At 36.7% G+C, this 11,269-nt stretch overlaps 1 pseudogene; it reads right to left on the bottom strand.

Annotated features, from left to right (window-relative positions):
- Positions 1–8,868: 8,868 nt before the first annotated feature.
- LOC131056003 (pathogenesis-related thaumatin-like protein 3.7) lies at positions 8,869–9,516 on the bottom strand (annotated as a pseudogene).
- Positions 9,517–11,269: the final 1,753 nt, after the last annotated feature.

The following is an 11,269-nucleotide window of genomic DNA, read 5'->3' as shown; positions in this document are numbered from 1 at the left end:
AAATCCAAGCAGAGGTGGATGTCAACAAATATGAAGGCTGGATGCCAGGTGGTGGTATTGCACAGGTCGATGAAGTGTGCATCGATGTAATAAGTTAGCAAGCAAGTTGACTTTTATGAAGAACCCACAAGTCACGGAGGATACCAGAGGATTGCGACTCAAGGAAGTCAAGCTGGAAAGTGACTGAACTGATCCCGAAATAATATTTGATCTTCATACCCATTTGTTGAAGGAAACAACAAATCCATTAATGGCGTATGACAGAGAAAAGAAGAAAAGCATGGTGCAAACCTCCAGATTTAGAAAATGCACATTGGAATGTGAATCTTTGCTGGTGTTGATTGATGTCACGAAGATCATATCCCTAGAAAAGAAGATAGAATCAAATCAGTTTTGGATCATTGGAGAAGGCAAAACCTAACATGACATTATTTGAATATTCTTTTTGGCAAGAATTCAAGACTATAAATATGTGAGCTCGAGACAAAAATTACTGATGTTTGATGTGAAGAAGGAGAGTGAAGAGAGTTTGAGCACAAAGAAGGATCATCTTCCTTAGAATTTATTCTAAGAAAGTTGAAGAGTGAGTTAGCAGGAAAACTAGTGAGAGGGTTTAACCAACAAAGATAGAGTACCGGTAAATGGTTGCAGGTCTGACAATTGAGCTAACAAGTGAGGTATAATCGGTCAAGAAGGCATCCAAGTGTGGCTGAGTGTGGTGTGAGGCTAAGAGAGAAGAAGAGAAGACTGTTAACTGGCAGAAATCTATTTGATCAAGAGTTACAAAACTCATTTGCAACCAAAAGTTATAACTGTATCAAAATTGTATTTCAATATACATCACTAAGTTGGAGCTTGGTGTAGAGGTTGGTGCTCCTTGGGTTGGTTCCCTAAATCATCAGGGATTGGTGCTCCTTGAGTTGGTGCCCTAAATATTTGCAATTCATTGTTTCACTTGTGAGGTTAGATTGGAGTAGTAGTCTCCAACAGCATTTCTCACCGAAGTTTTTCCCATATTGTGTTTTCCTCATACATCTGGTGTTGTGGGTTGCATTTGTGTGTTTGTCTCTTTCGGTATCCACTTTTGTCTTACCAGTTTGACTGTTTAGTGCTTAGGATAATAATAGGTATTATAAGGTTGTTTTAAAAAGCAAAAGAACTTAGGAACCACTAATTCACCCTCCTCTCAGTGGTACACTGTGTTCAACAGTTGATTTAGGGTAATTTGGACTCTTATGTGGAGGGGATGACCGACCATGATCATAATCTTTTTACTGGTTTTGTTCAGGCTTGGGATAATGGTGTCATCAAGATTGGGATTGTTTCCTTTGTGGTTTTTGAGGAAACCATAGCCAAAGCAACTGGGTTGGCCCTCGATGGTGTTTCTTTTGCTAAAAATCCCAAGGGGAGTTACAAGGAAGATTTTGAGTGTTTCTTTGAACCTCGGGAAGGATTTTTTAGGATTCAAAGTGGCTACAATAGGGAAGAGATTCATGGTATTTGGAAGGTGTTATATGGAGCCTAATCAAACTCGGAGGTTAAATTTTTTGTTCTTCTATTGACGTAGTTTCCCCACAAATTATTTAACAAGGGTTTGTGGGCAACATCCCCAAGGCAAGGTCAAGGGGCAGCACCCCCAAGGTAGGGTCAAGGGGTAGCACCCCTGGCACACTCTCTGTCGCGATACAAGGTTGGGTCAAGGGGCAGTGCCCTGTGAGCCCCAAATGAATTATTATTTTATAAAGGTATTGGGTGTTATTTTTCTATTGGATGACATATTGTAACCCTAATTTTGTAACTGAAATAAGTCTTGATCAAATGGCTCAGGGTTAGGGTTTTCTGTAGTGAATTTTCTAGTATTTTGTAGTGGTATTGAGTTGTGAGGGATTGCCAGTTGTAATTGGTTCGATTTACTAAATAATATTATTGGAATCACTATTTGGTGGACATAGCTCGAGTTTGGGTGAATCACAATAAATTATCCCCTCTCTGTTATTATTTATGTGTTTTTCATTCCTCTATTTAATCATTATTCACATATAATTGATATGTTCTGCATGCAATTCCTAACAGAAGGAAGCAATCTTTCTTCTCATGAAGTATTTTACTCCAGATGGAAGGAAAAGGAGATTCCACTTGTAGATATTTTCCATGCTAAATCACCTTTTCCATGGGGTAAGAATGAACTTTCTCTATTGGGTTTTGTCCTCTTTGTTGCAATCTATATCAAAATTTATTATTAAGGGTAAAATCCTTCACCAGGGCCTCATTTATAGGTTCTATTATTTCCACTTGGCCTTAACCCCTTTTGGTGGGGATATTGGGTTCACTTATGGATCCAACTTATATGTTGATCTCATTGTCACTCCTTGCAGTTCTGGTAAAGTGCCACACTTGGGTTTAAAAATGCCCACTAGAAAAAAACCTGTATGTATGGCCAAATTTAAAGTCATCACCACCACTAAAAATGACCAAGAGGTGTAAACCCAAATTGAGACACAAAATAATGTGGAGATTGTTGAGGAATCGGGTTCTAAATCTATTTCCTTGGATGAGTCTGACTCCTCGAAATCCACGGTGTTAGATTGGTCCTCTATCAATATTGATAATATTGACACTAATCCTAGCCTTCCCCTGACAAACCCTCCTCCCTCTATAAATACCAAACTCTCGAGCTCTACTTTGGTCCTTACTGAAATTGAGAAGGATGTGCATGATAATTGCAAAGGCAAGATGACCTATTAAAGTGACTATTTGGGTAGATGAATGTTTCTATCAAAAAAATTAATCGACTGGAGTTGGTGGAAAATGCTAAAGCTAGGGCTAACACCTGGGCAGATGATTTAGATGAAGAGAGAGAGAGTGTAAATCTACCAATGGCCTTGTTAGCTTCGTGGGGTAGTGCAATAAGGTGGGTGGGAAGATTGAAGATCTAGATGCCAAGCTCAAAATGGCATGGACCAAATTCGAGTTGGATGAGGTCGAGAAATCCTAGAAGACCCTCAAGAAGAAAATTGAGGAGGTTAAACTCGCCTGCAGAAATGCAACCAATATGCACAATGCCTCCTTGTAAGCTATATAGATTGAGATGGAAATTAAAAGGGCAAAAAATGTAAATGCATGGAGGCCATGGCTACTGTATCTGGCCCCATGGCATCTCTGATCAAAGCCATGCCTGATTCCGCGTTGGTATCCTTTGGCTTTGGGTTCAGTTCAAGCAAAAAGGTGTATTTTTCTAATAGAGTGTTAAGTTTGTGCCATGATTGGCAGGAAAAAGGTGCCCCCATGTAGTTGTCCATTTCTTCATGCCTTTACTAGGTATCTATTCTTGTTTTTTGTGGGTTTCGATCTTTCTCTATATTTGTTGGTTTTCTAGTTGTGTTGTTGGCTCTCAGGTTGCCTTGTTAGGTTTTTGTTGTGTTGTAATGGGGGGTTTTCTTGCTGGCTAGGCACCCCTCATGCACTCTTGGTTTTTGTTTGCGGATTTGTAATGGTACATGCCTATCTTACTTTTATTAATCAAAACAAGTTCTCACTCCCCCTTTAGGAACTTTATATGATCATCAATAATATCCACATCCCTTCCACAGAAATCATTTACATTCCTCCTTCAAATTATAATAATTTTGAAAGGTCCCCCTCCTTTTCAACACATCATCTTGAAGAATAGCAATACAACTAGGATATTTACAAATTTCATCATAATCCTAGTAGGCTAGACTATATTTCTCAAAAAATAATTCATGGTTTCTTTATTTATTTCCATTTGAAATAATTTATGGTTCAACTCATCCAATTTATATTTAACTTCATAAACATTCTATACAAGGTTCCACTAGTCCTTGTTAAGTAGACCATTGGTTTGGTTTGATGTTGTTTCCCATTGACTTGTCGATGCAACATATATAATCTCATTCCAATTCTTCCAAGTCAATTGGCATAAGATTATAGGCTATATCTGTACATAGGAATCATGGAAAACATCAAAGCCTTCAATTAGGTGACCATAAACCCTAATAAGCTAAGAAATGATCCTATCACACTCAATAAAGGAATGAAAGTAAGATTTCATAAATAAATGCCAATCAAAGCACATAAATCTCCTTCATATCTCCTCCATTGTTATTCTTTTGCCTCCAAATTATGTGGGTTTCACTTACAAGTGCAAAGCGTGATTGAAAGAAAAGTTACAAAGTAAGTGACAACATGAGGATACTCGAATTGTGGTTAGCCCTAATTGAGAAAAGAGTGCTCAATTTATAAACAAATTAAGGAAGACATGAAATTAGAATGATTGAATTGGAAGAGGAAAAATTGATTTGGAAAAGCATGATTGAATGACCAAAAAATCATGACAAATTGATTGAAAAAAATTTATGTCAAAATATGAAAAATTGAGAGCAAATTATGCTCATCAATTATGACACAATTATGCACAAAATTTGCTCCATGACATATGGCAAATTGACCTCAAAATTTTCTCATTTCCTTATGACAAATCGAGTAAAAAAAGCGGGAGCTAATTAGGAGGAGAAATTAGTGGGAAAAGTTAGGGGGGAAAATTAAAGAAATTTAAAATTTAAAAAAATAGCAAATTGGTGAAAATGGAAAATTAGAAAATAGGAAATTGAAAAGAGGAAAAAGTAAAAAAGGTGACATTAATTAATAAATTATCATTTATTAATTAAGACACAAAGAAGACATAGTTATCCAACTAAATGAAACATTTAATTATGACAAGAGGACCTAGGATAAATAAAATAATTTATTTAACCTAGAAGGAAAAGTTAATAGGATTAAATGATTAAATCATAAAACCCTAGGAGATAAAATAGAAATGAAAGGACAACAATTAGGTCGTGACAAAATCGAAGCCAAGAAAGATAAAGATTGCAATCAAAAGGACAAAATGACAAGAAATCAATATTGGTTAACTGATGAGGATCAACGACAAAATGATAAGGATTGACAAAGGGACCAAATTGATTGATGACAAAAAACTAAGGATCAATGACTAATCAATCCAAAATTGACAAACAATTGATGATTGATTGAGACCGATGATGAATGATCAAAGATTGATTAAAGTTCAACTTAATGAAGGTTGAATGACATGATGTCGAGATTAATGAAGGATGAAGACGAATCGATCGTAAATTGACAAGATTGATCGATAACTCAAGGATATAAGATGATCCAAATGACAGCGGTTGATCGAAGATTGATTGAAATTGATAAAGACGAAGGACAAAACCCTAATTTGATACTAATAAGGGTTGGCGATGTCCAATTAGCATGACAAGATGATTGACAATGATAAAGATTGAGGACAAAACCATAATTTTACACCAATAAGGCTTAACGATGTCCAATTGATATGACAAATTGTTTACAATGAAAGATTGCAATTTAAAAATGATATTGACAAGACCAAATTGAGAAATGCCAAAAACACAATTGAAGAGGACAGAAGCACAAAAGAATGACAATGATGTCGACAAATGATAAAGATCGAGTGTGCGACATAGAAGAAATGTTAATAAGATGCAAAAACCCTAAAAGAAGGTAACACATACATGTTAAAGTACGACGCCGCAAGCGTTGACCATTTTTAGATGCCTACAATATCAATTGAAATCATATCCAAGTAGGATCTTCAATGTGTCTCTACCTGGAATTGTGTCCAATGAGTTGTTTGTATGTGTTATGATAATTTCTTTCATCTTCTTTAGATCTCAAGCTCTCTTCAATGCTAATTCTACTGCCATTTTGAAATGGTTGGAGCAGAAGAAAAATAAAATATTCACAAGAATCTTGACTTCATCTAAAGAAAACTCAACATAGAAATCAAAATATGGGAATTTATTGAACAACTAAAACTAAGCAAAATATTCACAAGAATCTTGACTTCATCTAAAGAAAACTCGACATAGAAATCAAAATATGGGCATTTATTAAATAACTAAGACTAAATAGAAGCATGAATAGAATGAATATAATGGATGAAAGAACTATGAAAAGAGTGAACAAAATGGAAGAGAAAGACTACATGCACATAAATGGTAGATGCCAATGATTTCGCTATGAGGAGAACAAGATCCCAACAAGAATCATTGACAAAGAAGGAAGAAGGGTGGATGCTATAACCTATAGATTTTGCACGAGCTGTGTGGAATCTTATTAGTCCTTTGTTTGAATTTTTTAACTTTACAACAATTTGATGAGCACGAAAAAATGTAATGGCATTGTAGAGGAGCACAAGATCCTCCTGGTCGATTAGTTCATGGGTTCCTTTCCTCATTAAAGTAGTTGGAGAAAATGTGGAGAAATGATAGAGCTAGGTGTACAAGGGTGTGGACCTCCTAAAGGCGACCACTAATGTTGTAAGGAAAGCAAGTGCCGAATTCGCTTCCTTAATTTCAATTCACATAGTAGAAACAGACTAGTGTAGACAAAGCTTCAACATTTACTGAATATGGTACAAGTAAAAACATGCACAAAAATAGCACAGAGAGATGACACACAGAGTTAACGTGGGAAAACCCTTTCGGGAGAAAAACCCATGACCAGCAAATGATCAACTTTATTAACAGTATGTTAAAACAATACAATAGAGTCTCATCTACAGATTTTCTTCACTCTGTTACACAGTCATTCCAGACATACAAACCATCGGATCAAACTCTTTGCAGAACACACCCTCAGCTCACCAGATTTCATCCTCCTCATCCAACCTTTGGATTGCCGTTAGTTTTCAATACCAAACGGCTCGACGGTTCATTAGAGTAACGACCCCAATAGCTCGAAGTCTAACCATCTGCCTGTGTCAGTCTACAATCATGAAAAACAATTATCCCACATGCAGTAGACAACCGTGTCGGTTCGTATTCATTTACACTGATAGTCTCATACATAGTATCTGAGAATCGATCTTTTGGATCTCGGTTCGACCTCCCTCCCACAGTCGGTCTCCGCTCCGTCGGCTATCGGCACAACATTCAAAAGGCAAAGCCGATGGCCTGATGATACCTGATCACCTAAGGTGACTCCATCGAGTCACCGGTATATCTTTCCAAAAGATACTCCGATCTCCAATGACAAGGAGTGGTCTTCACCGGGACATCGGAACAAGAGCATAACTACTATCCCGACCACCGATACTGAGAACACGGACTCATCAGCTCATCGGACCAAGTCCAAAACTGTTATTCCGATCTGCATTGCCAGTCCGGTAAGATGACTTCATCGGGTCATCAGAACACAAAGAATAACACTATGCCGATAAGCAAAATAACCGAGACCGGTAAAGCAAGCTTATCGGGACATTGACATGACATTTAGAATGTCAACCCGATAGCCGATAGGTGACCTGAACCGAGACTGGTAGAGCGGGCTCATCGGGACATCGACATACCGCTGCACAAGTTATTCTAATAACCGAAGTTACCCCGATAACCAAAGTCAACTTTGTCGGATCATCGGGATGACTTCAATCCTGCTATTCCGATACCCGATAGAAAGGAATACATCGGCAAGAGTCATGCTGATAGAGCTAACAAAATCCTTCATACTGTTTCATCGGCATGACTTAACCCGATAAGTATGGACTATTGTCAAGTGAATTTGAGGCACATTTTCCAACAAATGTTGCTAGCTTAGATCATGTTGACTAGGCCTTTACATTCACAAAGAGCCCAAAACTTGATCGAGATATTGCCAAGGTAACTATGTAAAAATCACAAGTTTGCTTCTAGGATGTTCAGTTTGAATTTAATGTTGATAAGAGATATAAGAGCTAGTTACTATTTATTATTTTGTCTATGTAACTAAGAATATAGTTGCAGTCTGGCTCTCCTCTAGGGTTGTCATTTTGAAAAAATTCTAAGGTACAACTCCCAAAACTCAGTGATAATTAATTAATATATATATTTCATATTTTAAGTTGTTTATTTTATCTTTCATATTTTAGACAACATATAATTTATTTTTTATTTGATATGAGAATATTTAGATTCTCTATGGTTGTCCATAAAATTAAGGAGAGGCACTCTTACTTTATTTTGTCACATTTTTGTCAAGTTCTCGAAAGAGAACGGAAATACAAAAAATCACTTTAATTTTACTTCACTTCATCTTATTTTTATATATGAACTCATTTATAAAATTTATCTCAACAATATTTACTTAATAATTTAATATTTATATTTATATTATACTTAAGTTTTTGATTAAGGAAAAAAAAGGTTTTGAAATGACCCTGAAACCTAAGAACACAGAGCTCCAAACAGGTTACACACATCTATGATCCAACCCAAATTTCAACAAACGTGAAAAAGACAAACAAGGAAAAGACCTCTAAAACAATAGATCAAAAAAAGAAAGCAAGTAAACTAGCACAAATTCTTCAAAGCTTAAGCAACTTCTGCTTCCATCTGATCAAGTGCCTCAGATCTTGCAATTTGAGCTTTTACTTATGTTAATTGTATTTTAGTTTTTATTATTTGTATGAAAACTTTTTCTTTTTATATTTTATTTATTGTTGTAATTGTAACTACCCTTCTAAGATAATAACTTTAAAAGAAAATAAAAATAGTTTTTAAACAAAAATAATAATTCAAAACAAGTAAATATCTGTAATATTTGAATAAATATATTGAATATATTTGAACTTCAACATTTTAAAAAAATATTGAATATAAATTACCTTTTTCAAATTACCCATTAAAATACTTATGTACTTTTATTTACAATAAACTGTGATAATTGAATCTTGCATCTAACTACTTCAACAAATGATGGTTTATTTATATTACTACCAAATGATAGTTTATGCCACCATATATCAGATACTAAATAGAGGGGTGATACTTAGGGACAGGATACAATACTGTAATCAGTGGTCCCAGAAGGGCAGGTGAAAGTGCTAGAAGAATCATCCTTGGGATAACTGTAGGCCTGAGGGCACTGGTTCTTGAATATCATCGAGTAGTTTGTTGGACGCGTCTACAGCAATACTGGTCAGTTTGAAAGACAGTGCAGGCACTATTGCATCTGCTATCCACCTTCAACTCAGCAGGGCAAGCAACATTCAAGTTGGCTTTGCATGCAGGGGCGGTGCACTGGCCATTTGTAGAATTGACGAAGAGAGGAGCGTTGAAGCTGTCACCAGGGAGACATCGTAGAAGTCCTTGTTGCCATCTCCATTCAGGCTGTACTCCACCAGCGTTGTCAAACAGCCTCCCGTACCTGGGCAGATGAGATGTCCACAATCAATAGCAGAGACCTGGCAGCTCAATTGCCAGTCACCGATTTTACAGGTTCCTCCGTCGGGTAATCCTGCCACACAAACCGTGTACCCGCACTGGTTCCTTATCTCAAATTTAACTGTTGTGAACCTCCGATATATAGTGTATTCAACCTAAATATCTTACGTTACCAATACAGCTTACCTTGCATATGAAGATATATGGCTAGTCCAGCCACAAGAAGAAGCGCAAGGTCTGATACTGTTGCCATTATACCTTCTGGATTGAATAGTCAAATGAAGATGGATAGATTCGGTATATGAGGGATTCATCATTTATATAGCAAAAGATCGCCCCGCCAGACACGAAGGAAGCATGGACTCGGTCTGAGAAGCAATGTAACATACGAGAGCCCTTGTTATTAGAATTCAAACTTGCATTCAGTACATGAAATGACTTCGGGTAACAGCTGGCCAGAAGTTCAAAAGGAAGAAAATTAGGGGAAAGTAGTTGTGCATCCTAATTTTGTACTTCTCAAAATCTTATGTGGATATTTCAAATCATTTCGATTTTTTTACAGTAGCTTAATCAGCAAGTCCCCTGCTTATAACTAAGGTTTCAAGGCCACATCATCAAATATGATGCCACATCAGCATGCTTTTTTCCAAGGTGTCCAAAACAGGCCAAAAAAAAGTGAGACCAATAGGTATGCAAAAGGGCCCCAATACTTGTGCAGCTGACGTGACATCACATGATTGGTTACTTTTCACAACAAATGGTATATTTCATTCAATTATTGATACTTATCATACAACTATTGGTGCAATGTTATACAAAGATTGGATATTAAATCAACAAGTATGAGGGTATTAAATCAACAACTTCTATCGCAAGAATTGGAACGGGCTCAACTGCTCATCCTTTCCCTTAACATGGATCCGGCTTGATAAGCTATAGATGTTACGAGAGCACCAGTTATCAGAATTCAAGCTTGCATATAATATACATGAAAAAACATCAGGCAACATCTGGCCAGTTTCTGACTACGACTTGAAAAGCCTAAACATACCTATAACATACATTAGCACTTTTACGAGGTGCAATAATTAAGCAGAAGGCAAAATATACTTAGTAATTAAGCGATGGGCTATATGTCAGACGCCTGAAAAAAAAGCCGTCTGAAAATATGTCGATCTTTTAGTACGTTTTGTCGGCCGTACTCTTGAAAACTGAGAACGCAAAGTGAAACGCCGGCATTAATGAAAAAGCTTTATAGTCTGACACAAGAAATGGCGTGTCTTGCCCGTGGAAGAACGTGACCATGAAAAACCTTGTCGAGGCTGCTCCGCTCTGCATTCCACCGCCACTTTTTATAGCATACATAGCGCTGCCGAAAAAGTTTCAAAATGTACGTGTGGAGATTCGTATGATTTGATGTTTACCGTGGAGCCAACTCACTAGCCTCATGTAATCTCTTAATGATGGAAGCGTAGAGAAATCTTGTCACGCTGAAGCCAAAAGATATTGCTCTGGAAAATATGGTGGATTTGATTGTATTTTAGGCGCTGTGTTTGGAGCATTTATTTGCATTCATGTATAGTTGTTTTTGGCATTCGTATAATCCATGCGGCTCCCTCTGTCAGTGCCCAAAATGTGCATGGATTCTCTAGCAATACAGCCTTCTGCTAATAGGTAACATTTGTATAAATTCTATTGCAGTCACTGATTATTAATCTCCTATCTCATAAAAATTATTTAACTACTGAAAATAAATTTATAGCTGAATATCGAAAAATAACACAACTGCAACTTCACTAAAAATACGGAAAGAAATAAGCAACACAAGGACACAATATTTTTGGACAATTGTCCCTGGAAAAACCCCTAAGGGAAAACCAGTTCTACAGATGGAAAATATATTAATCTTCAGCAATATAAGAATTACAAAAGAATTCCTTGCCTCTTACTGGCAGAACTCCGACAAACTCCTAATATCTCCTACTGATATCCTCCACTGCTATATC

The sequence above is a fragment of the Cryptomeria japonica genome, unplaced genomic scaffold (assembly GCF_030272615.1).
Source record: "Cryptomeria japonica unplaced genomic scaffold, Sugi_1.0 HiC_scaffold_87, whole genome shotgun sequence".
Taxonomy (NCBI): Eukaryota; Viridiplantae; Streptophyta; class Pinopsida; order Cupressales; family Cupressaceae; genus Cryptomeria; species Cryptomeria japonica.
This window is presented reverse-complemented; position numbering and strand designations above follow the sequence as displayed.